General features: G+C 54.3%; 1 protein-coding gene and 1 pseudogene across 1 annotated transcript in view; one reads left to right on the forward strand and one right to left on the reverse strand.

Annotated features, from left to right (window-relative positions):
* LOC103567002 (nitric oxide synthase, inducible-like) overlaps nucleotides 1–9,847 on the reverse strand; it is a 198,907-nt gene that overhangs the window by 84,650 nt on the left and 104,410 nt on the right.
* LOC103567974 (nitric oxide synthase, inducible-like) lies at nucleotides 2,036–9,015 on the forward strand (annotated as a pseudogene).

Consider the following 9,847-nt stretch of genomic DNA (forward strand, 5'->3'; position numbering starts at 1 on the left):
AGAGATGGTGAGGATGGAGAGATGCCATATGTCACCCAGGAGAGACCATGCAACATGAGGTCGCCGAATCGTCTTCCAGCCTGGACCGGACCACCTCCAGGCCCGGGCTGACTCTCCCAGTGGCCTGGGAATTCAAGGTGGAGCATCGACATGCGGACAACATGCTCCAACAGAAGAATCATCCCGCTGCCTTAGAGAAGGCCCTGCTCCAACTCTCACGCTCCTTCTCTTAGCCTCTGCTTGGCAAAGGCTCACATGGGCTCTGGCACCCAGGTTGTGGACAGGGCCAATCAAAGGGCAGCCAGGCTTCCTGGGAGTGACTCCCTGAGACCCAGTGATGAGCCCCACCTGCACCCAGGCCGGCCCTTTGTCCACAGGTGCTGCTGCCTGAGTCACTCCTTCTCCATCAGGAATGGAAACTGGACACTTCTTTGGAGGAAAGGGGAAGGAAGGAAGAGGCTTGGCTTGGAAGGGGAAGGACACGAGGACCCCTAGTTGGGGCAGAGAAGGGACCCTAGCAGGGCAGGGTGGCAGGCTTCCCCCTGGCTTGGCCCCCAGCCCCTTCCCGCTCCTCCCTCCAGCTGAGCTCCCATTAGCAGAGCCCGGCAGGGCAGGTCTCGGCCTGAGGAGAGGGATTTAAACTATCTGGGGAATGAAACTCAGTGAAGCTCAGACAGCACATTACCTAGAACAGGAGGCAGACAAGCAGCAATAGTCATAATCAGTATTATTATAATAATAATAGTAGCTGCTGGTGTTTGTTAGGTAATTAGTATATGCCAGCATTTTACATGCATCGTCTCTTAGTCCCCACAAAAGACCTGTGTGTGCAGCTTGCTTGGTGACATAATAGAGAAATGTGGAAACAGTGTAAAAAGGGTGAGCTCTGAAGGTTCAAGTCCCTGCCCCATCACTTACTAGCTGTGACCTTGGGCACAGGAGTCAACCTCTCAGGATTTCTTCCCTTGTCTCTACAATAGAGGTAACAGAGCCTTGCTTGTGGGGTTGTTGTGAAGAACAAATGAGTGGATACACATGCGACCGTCACAATTCCTGGCACCAAATAACTGCAGGGGTGGAGGAACATCCACGTCCCACAGGCTAATGCGCATGTGTCCAGAGGGTCAGAGAAGGGGCCTAACACACCCTGAGGGTCTCCTCGGATCCCAGAGTTTATAACCTCAGTGCATTTTCATGCCATCTAATTTCATTCTGTTTCACCATGAAGGGTCTCATTTGCCCCCAACTTCCCTGGGCAATGGGCAGGGGCAGGTCACAGGTGACAGGCGAGTGTGGCTCCTCCTGGCCATCCTCCCCAGATGCTGTCCTAGGGAGGGTCCGGAGCACCCTCTTCCTGTGCCGAGGGGAGGCTCTCAGTCTGTGTGGGGAGCACAGCACAGGGGTGACAGGCCCCAGGAGAGGAGAGCTAATGAAATCAATGATCACAGGCCTCCCAGCCCAGAGGACTAGCTCTCTGGCCTTGGTGTCCTCAGTGATAATAACACCTCCAAAGACTGTGCCCCCCTAAAGAGAGTGGCCACAATAGGAAAGTGACGGTCAGAGAAGCAGAGTCTGGCATTGACCCCCACTGTCCAGGAGAAAATGAGAGAGCCTGAAACTCGGGGACAAGGGGACAGGGAGTCCTTACGACTGTAGGGAGACAGATGTGGCTCATCAGGCCTTCTTTCTAGATGAAATAACATAATACTAATACTTTTACCATTTATGGAGCACCTGTTTACCAGACACAGTACCATTACACATGTAGTATTTCAGACAATGCTCGTACAAGCCCAGAGAGACAGGTTTTGTGATCATGTTCATTCACAGAGATGGGACCAGGGCTCAGAGGGTTCAGTCACCAGCTAGTAAGTGGAGAGCCAGAATTTGAAACCACATCTCCTGGCTCCAGTGTCCACACTGTGACCACCCTGTAAACTGCCTCTGGAGACTCCTTGTGACTTGCCCCCTCACTTTGCGCTGCTTTGCTGCTCACCCAGCACCTCTGGGTGTGGCACCCCAGGGGACTGCAGTCATGGGCTCTTCTCTGAATGGACACCTGGCCTCTGTGGCATACATCGGTGTTTGGTGGATTTAGTCACTGTGAGTCTGTAGTTCACCTGTGGGAGTCCTGCTAAAGTTCAGATCTGGGTCAGAGAGGGACAGGACTCTGGTGCATGATTAGTTTTGCAGGATCGTGTCAACTTGGAGGGCTGCTGATCACCCTTCCCTGGCAGCCCTATCTCTGGGCACCACTTTTCTGAACATGAGCCAGGCACATGAGCCCTTTTGATGTTGATGGAGCCAGGACTTCAGGGTCTTCTCTCCCCTGCAGCTGGAAGGAGGACGGTGTCTGCTCCAGAGGCCTCAGTGGGGCTTCATTTTCCATTCCGATTTCTTCCATCTGTATCCAGGCAGCTACTGGGTCAAGGACAAGTGGCTGACCCCCTGCTCTCAGCCAGGCCCTCACCTACTTCCTGGACATCACAACTCCCCCAAACCAGCTGCTGCTCTGAAAGCTGGCCCAGAGGCCAAGACCAGAGGCTGGAGACCCCGTGTCAGGTGAAGGTCAGGGCTGGCCGGTGAGGCAGGGACAGGGTTCCAGAGTTGGGGGAGCCAGAGCTCAGAGCTGTTCTTTAAGCTCTGATGGGGATCCACCCCAGCTTTCCAAAGTGAGACTGTCCAAGGCTGGTGAGACGTCAGGCATCTTCTCTCATCCCATCTCTAGGACACAGTTGCATTGACTGAACTGAATTTTTCTGAGTGTCTCCAGGACACAACCGAAGTGCTTCTTCAGAAATTAGCTAGCAAAGGAGAGCTGCTATTTCTCGTCTGTCTTATATTCCCCAAGCCTGGAACAAGCCTGGAGCTTAGGAAGTGTTAGAAGATGGATGGTTTAGATGAATGGATAAATGGACATAGTGACAGATGAGTAGTTGAATGAATAAATTAATGGGAGAATGCATTAACTCACCTGCCGCTTTCTAGGCCCAAGTCTTTGCAAAAGGTGCTGAATATCGTTGTTACTATCACCTTCATAGCTAATTATGCTGATTCCAGGCACCTCCACTTCCATTATCCTGTGGGTACAGTGTATTAACTTGGCACACAATTTCTAATTTAATTCTCACAGCATCCCCTCAAGGTAGGTTATACTATCCTCATGTCACAAAGATTAAGTAATTGGGGCCAGGTCCCACAGTTCGAATCCAGTCAAACTTTGAACCCAGGTCTGTATGATTCCAAAGCCCTGCCCCAAATTAGATTACAAAAAAGATGTGATTCCTGCCCACAAGTGGCTGACAGTGACATTCTAAGCACATGAGTTCAGTAAATGCTACTCGCTGGCCTGAGTTCCCCCAATACCTGAATGGTTCCATTTCCAGCTTTGTCAACTCAGCACCCTGGACAGCGCCTGGAACTTCCAAGTGTTTGTTGAGGGAGGGAACGAATAAAGCAATGAATTAATACCGGATTGTGACAGCCTCTTCCCTCAGTGTGGGGCAGGAACCCTGAGTGGCTCACACTGCTCTTGGCTTTCAGCCCTCGGAGTACAACAAGTGGAAGTTCACCAACAGCCCCACATTCCTGGAGCTGCTGGAGGAGTTCCCGTCCCTGCGGGTGTCTGCTGGCTTCCTGCCCTTCCATCTCTATATTCTGAAACCCCGGTGCTACTCCATCAGCTCCTCCAGGGACCGCACACCCACAGAGGTCCACCTCACCATAGCTGTGCTCCCGTACCACACCTGAGGTAAGGCTGGGGCAGAGGCTCTGGGGCCGTTCAACTCTGCTATTTACAGACAGCTCTCCAACATCTCTGAGCTTTTGTCTCCTCATGTGTTAAACACTCACCTTTGCTGTTCACAGAAGGAGGAGGTGAGAGGGAGGGATTACCATGAACCAGGCGCTGAGCTAACCCTTTTGTATGTGTATTATCGGTAACCATGTGAGATGGGGACTGTGTGCATTTTACAGGTGAGGAAACTGAGGCACAAAGAGGTTAAGCCACCTGCGTAAAGCCACACTATTAGCAGGTAATAAGTGAGATTCAAACCCAAGTTGTCTGACTGCTGAGTCCAAGTTCTTAACCATCCTGCTTCACTCTGCTGTCATACTACTGTGAGGACGATTTAGTGGGATCGAATTAGCTAGGAAGATGATAGTAATAATGATATTCAGCACTTTTCGCAAAGACTTGGGCCTAGAAAGCAGCAGGTGAGTTAATGCATTCTCCCATTAATTTATTCATTCAACTACTCATCTGTCACTATGTCCATTTATCCATTCATCTAAACCATCCATCTTCTAAAACTTCCTAAGCTCCGGGCTTGTTTCTTAGTGGGAGGCCAATGAGTCTTCATCTTCCTGACATTCCAGCCAAAAACAGGGGTGATCCTGTCTGGATTGTTCATTGACTACCTCACTCACTCACTCAGCAGTCATGTATTTCACAGGTCTCTGTGCTTGGAACCATGGTGGAAACAGCACATGTTGCCTCTGCTTCTTGGAGCTTCCCATCTAGAGGGGACAATGAAGAGAGAGCATGGAAATAGATGACTCTTATTATGTGGGTGCTAGGAAGAGGAGCGCAGGGGCTGTGAGGGCAGAGGATGAGGGATGGGCTCACATAGGCTAGAAGGTCTAAACCTTGTCAATTAGGGCGGGCTCCTCCGCTGGATGAACCCTGCCCCTGCTGTGCCCTCCATAACTGAGCATTGCGTGGGTTGGAAAGCTGGGAGCTAGCCCACACCTCAGAGCCCTCTGTGCTTGGACCAGCACTGTCACACAGTTTCTAAAAACTGGGCAGAGGCCTAATTGCTCTGCCGGAGACCATCAGCCCAGACCAAGTCTCCATCATCAGATCAAGAGAGGACAGGCAGGCACATGCTTTGAGAGCAAGATTCCATCCAGAGGAAAACCAAAGGGACTTCTCAAGTTGGGTGGAGGTCCCCTATAATGCTGGGCCATTGAGAAGGGAATGTAACCCAGAGAAAGATGGAGCTTCCACAAGCCCAGGAGGGGTCACTCGAGAAGACAGAGACATTTCAGAGCAACTGAATGCTCAGGAGGTTGTCCATCACCCAGGCCTCCTACCAGCAAGGGCTATACTCGTGGAGACGCTCTGGGTCAGTGACTGTGGCCACCCTGTGGGACCACTTTATGCTACTGTCATTGGAGCTGAGTGCCAGGCTGGGCGAGTCCCAGAGAAACTCTTGGAGGGAGCACTGGAGTAGGAGTCGGGGAAGCCGAGCTGTGACCTGACTCCACTGCTGCCTGAGTGACCTTGTACAGGTCATTTTCCCTCTGAGACCCAGTTTCTGAAGTGGCCGAAGGAGAGGTTTTCAGACTCTCTGGTCCCTTCCAGCCATTACCAGCTCTGGGTGTATAGAGGGTGGATCTCAGAACCAGGAGGAAAACAGCCCCTCCTTAAAGCCGGCAGAGCTCCTGAGAGGGCTGTTGGAGGAGGCACATCAGTGTGGCAGGAGCTGCTGGGACAGGTGCCGCACGGGCGCTAGGGGGCGATGTTGTCAGATCTGTCCTATCCCTGCCGATGGACAGGGCCCCCCTGCACCAGGGCATCTGCAGCACATGGTTTTGTAGCCTGAAGCTGCTTGACCCCGTGAGCTGCTTTGTGCGGAGCTAAGTCCCCCTCTGGTTTGTCCAATGTGGAGTCACTGGGCCATGGGACTTCTGGGTTGAAAGGGAGGGATCTGGGGTTTAGGTGCCATTCTGGGCCCCTTAGCCCATGAGAAGGCACTGGGCTCACACTGGGCCTCTCCGTTCTATCTCCTGCTATAGAGTATGGCCAAGTCTCTAGCAGGGGCATGGACAGAGATGCCAGTGGTGGTGGAGCCCAGGGAACAATGAGGCCCAGCTTTTTCACAAAGGGTCCCCATGGTGAAGTGACGGTGTCTCTAGACAGGGGAATGAAGCAGCCTGCAGGAGTTGAGAAAAATTGTTTGAGCTCATTGTCTCCATCCCCCCACCACTATGACCCCTAACCACACCCCCAGGTCCTCAGTCCTTCTCCTGTGTGTGCATCAGTCGACAGTGCCTGAGGACTGGGGCCTCTCTCTTTCTGTCCCCCTCAGTGACGGTGGCTTCTAGCTCCCTGAGGACCACTCCCATCCTTGCACCCTCATAGGGCCTAGCATGGGCATCGCCCACTTCTGCAGTTTCTGACTGCAGTGGCTCCATGATGCCGAGAAGAGAGGTACAGCTGGAGAGCTCCTTGGAGGTGGGAAGGGGGCACCTGTTGACCAGCACCCGCCTGGGAGCAGGACTGGAGCTGTGGGAGAGTTGTGCCACCACCCAACAAACAGTCACTGGCCCCTCTCCCAACTTTGCCTCAGCCTGTGTGGACAAGTGATCTGAACACCCTGGGCCTCAGGTTCCTCATCTGTAAAGTGGGAAAGTACTACATTGGATGCTTAGGGGGATGAAATGAGATTTCTGGTTGAGGCCCCAGCTCCTCAGGCCTTGAGCTGGGACCCGCCCTTGGTGGCCACCCTGGTAACTGCACCCCGCTGGGTCTTGCAGGGCTCCAAGGTGGCCCCATGACCCTGATGTTCGGGTGCAGCCACCCAGATGAGGACCACCTCTATCAGGAGGAGATGCTGGAAATGGCCCGGAAAGGGGTGCTGCATGAGGTGCACACAGCTTGTCCTCACCCGCCTGGCCAGCCCAAGGTAAAGGCAGCAGCTGCTGGGGTAGTGGGGGAGCCTTCAAAGCTCAGACTATGGGGGATGCCTGGCTCCCCACACGCCCCTCACACCTCTAAGCCTTCATCTCCTCAGCTCTAAAGGGAGGCGGGTAGATATTACGTTCACTCTTCCAGGAGAAGAGACAGGGCCTGAGACGTTCAGGACCCAGTCAGGGGCACATAGTGGGTTCATCCCAGTGCCCAGCCCCGTGAAGGTCCTCCTCCCAGGATATGTGACTACCCAGGGAGAGCTGGTCCAGGCCAGCTTCACGCTCAAGCACAGCAAGGCTGGAGGATAGCTGCTGCTCCCACCACGGCCCGTGGGCTCTACTGCCCCAGGGGGCACTTTGCCGTGTGAGCCTGGGGAGTTGGGACTGATTCTTGGCTCAGTCCTTGTGAATTTGCCCCATCAGAGCTCCTCACAGATCCACTGCTCCACGCCTATTGCTGAGGTCACTGGCATCTTGTGTGGAACAAGAGCAGAGAGTCGCCGATGGACTTCTGGGCTTCTGTGTAATGGGGAGCCCAGGGCTCTGTGCCCTGCTCTGAATGACAGTGGGGTTCCCAGGGACAGGCGGCCCCGAGAGGCTCCCTTCTATGGGGGGTGGGTACCTGGGCCTCACTGGGCAGGGGAAATGGCTCGAGTGATGCCTCTTTGAAGCTTGGTGAATTCTGAATCAATCCAGGAGCCCCACTGGATGGTCAGCTCCTTGTGACCGTCCATCACCACAGTCCCAGCCCAGCCCTTGCCAGTCAGGGTGTCAGTGCACCTCCGCATCCCAATACTGGTCCCTGTGCAAGGTCCTGGCTGGGAGGGTGCTCACTCTGCTCCTGAGGGTGCAGCCCATCATGCCCCTGCCCACCTCCCCATGGCCAGCAGGCCCGACTGCAAGCTTTTCACCCAGCGGCAGGGGCCGGGACCCACCATCTCCTCTGGTTTCAGGTCTACGTTCAAGACATGCTGCGCCAGCAGCTGGCTGGCGAGGTGCCTCACGTACTCCATGAGGAGCAAGGCCACATCTATGTCTGTGGGGACGTGCGCATTGCCCGGGACGCGACCCACAACCTGAAGCAGCTGGTGGCTGCTAATCTGAGTCTGAGTGAGGAGCTGGGCAGGGGCCATTTTTTCCAGCTTAAGGCATAGCAACTTGCATGTGGGTTAGGGATGGAGGTCAAGGGCACGGGCCAGGGAGCCAGGACTCCAGAGTTAGGCTCAGAACAGTCTTGGACCCCAAAGGAATCCTACAGGTGGCTGGAGGTCAGGGCTGGCCGGGCAGTGAGAGGCCTGACTCTGCATCCTGGTCTGTTATTTAGTTCAACAGAGGCAAATGCCTTGCTTTATGACAAGACTTCTCAGAGCCTCTAACATACTCTGTGCATCGTGACACTTCAAGGTGGTAGCAAGTACGCAGCATCTCCCAAATGCATTTATCTCAGAGCCACATTTCCTGGAGCCTCTGGAGGGACAAGTTCTGGGCAGGCCTCACTGTTCATCATAACCTTGGGAGATGCTTAGACGTCCACATCACAGCAGGCGCCGATGGGAGGGAAAGATCCCAGTTTAGATCCCACATGATCTAGGCTCGGCAGTGGGAAGGCAATGGCTCAGGGGTGTACATGTGACAGGGAAGCGGGGAACCCCAGGGGCTCATCCCAGCCTGGACCTGATGAACGAGAGGTGGCTGGAGCAGCAGAGCTCACACACTGGTCTCTGTTTCCCCGTAAAGAGCCAGAAGCGCTACCATGAAGACATCTTTGGTGCCACAGTTCCCTACAAGCTGAGAAAGGATGGGGCCACAGGGCAGCCCAGCCATCCCAGAGTGCCATCAGCCCCAGGGAAAAGTTAAAGCTGCTGCCACAGAATTCAGTGACGGAGCCAACTCTGGATTACAGCCAGCGGAGATGGAGGGAAATTATCCCCAGCCTCACATCTTATTCCCCCATCTCCTTCCCGCCAACCCTTTTCTTGACCACATACCAAGTCATAGCCTGGACTGAGTGGAACCTCCTGTCTGTCTTGAGTCCACCCGTCCCTGGATAATGGAGAGTTGGGTCTCCCTGGTCCCTTGGAGACAATCTGCAATGCCAGGCACATCGAGTGGGAGCAGATGGAACCGGTTTCTGATTGCACCTCTTGGAGTGACCACCAGGCAGCTGTCGTACCACTCTGTATTAGCTGCCCCAAGTACAGTTATTTATGAGTCTGTATTTAAGAAAAGCAAACCCAAGTCTGCTCCTACAGGCACTTGGACCTTCCTTGTATGACTCCTTGATGAAGATATTTATGTGAAATGCATTGTATTTTAACCACAGTGTGTGTGTGTGTGTGTGTGTGTGTGAGCAGTTGTTTTATAGGGAAAGCAGCCCTAAATTATGTAGGAGTGGGCACCGGTGGTGCCACAGCCTGGACAAATATCCCCCACAATGGGACATACCAGCTTGGCCACACTGCTTCTCTGAAATGGCCCCCAGGTACAGGGGCAGTACATGGAGCTGTGCACACATCTGAAAGCCTGGATGGGCTGAGGGAGCACAGGCTCGCCTGCAGGGCCTGAGCTCACCTCCCCCAGGAGGCCTCTCGCTTGGGGCTGTGGCAGGTGCCATTGCACGGGATGCCAGTTCTCTAGTGAAGGCCTGGACCACACCCCGACTTAGAAAGTCACTGTACTTTGCTCTGGGGCCGCCTGTGGCACGTGGGTGTAGCCAACAAGGATTTGGCATCTGGGTGAGAAAGCAGGTGAGGTTGGGCTGTGTGTCAAGGACTGGACAGAGAGTGAAGGACACACATCTTCCCTGGGGAAGGCTTCTCAGGGGCTGAGCCAGGTTTCCTTCTCCAGTGAGAACGAGGAAGGAACTCAGCCGGGTGCTCAGTGGGGTCTGGACAAATCTGGCCCCAGCTTGGCTTTGGTCTCTGCTTCATTGGCTCCATGCCCACTTCTCCCCTCCCCGCTCCTACTCAGATGGTAGGGGGATAGGGGTGTGGAGAGAGGGACATGCCAGCCTCCAGTGTCCAGCAGGGCATCCAGGACAAGGTCAAGAACGTGGTCACCTAGCCTCTTGCCTCTCACCCTCCTACGTGTATGCAAACCCCCTGGGCTCTCGTCCCAGTGCAGACTCTGACCCAGCAGGTCTGCCCCGGGCCCG

The sequence above is a fragment of the Equus przewalskii genome, chromosome 10 (assembly GCF_037783145.1).
Source record: "Equus przewalskii isolate Varuska chromosome 10, EquPr2, whole genome shotgun sequence".
Taxonomy (NCBI): Eukaryota; Metazoa; Chordata; class Mammalia; order Perissodactyla; family Equidae; genus Equus; species Equus przewalskii.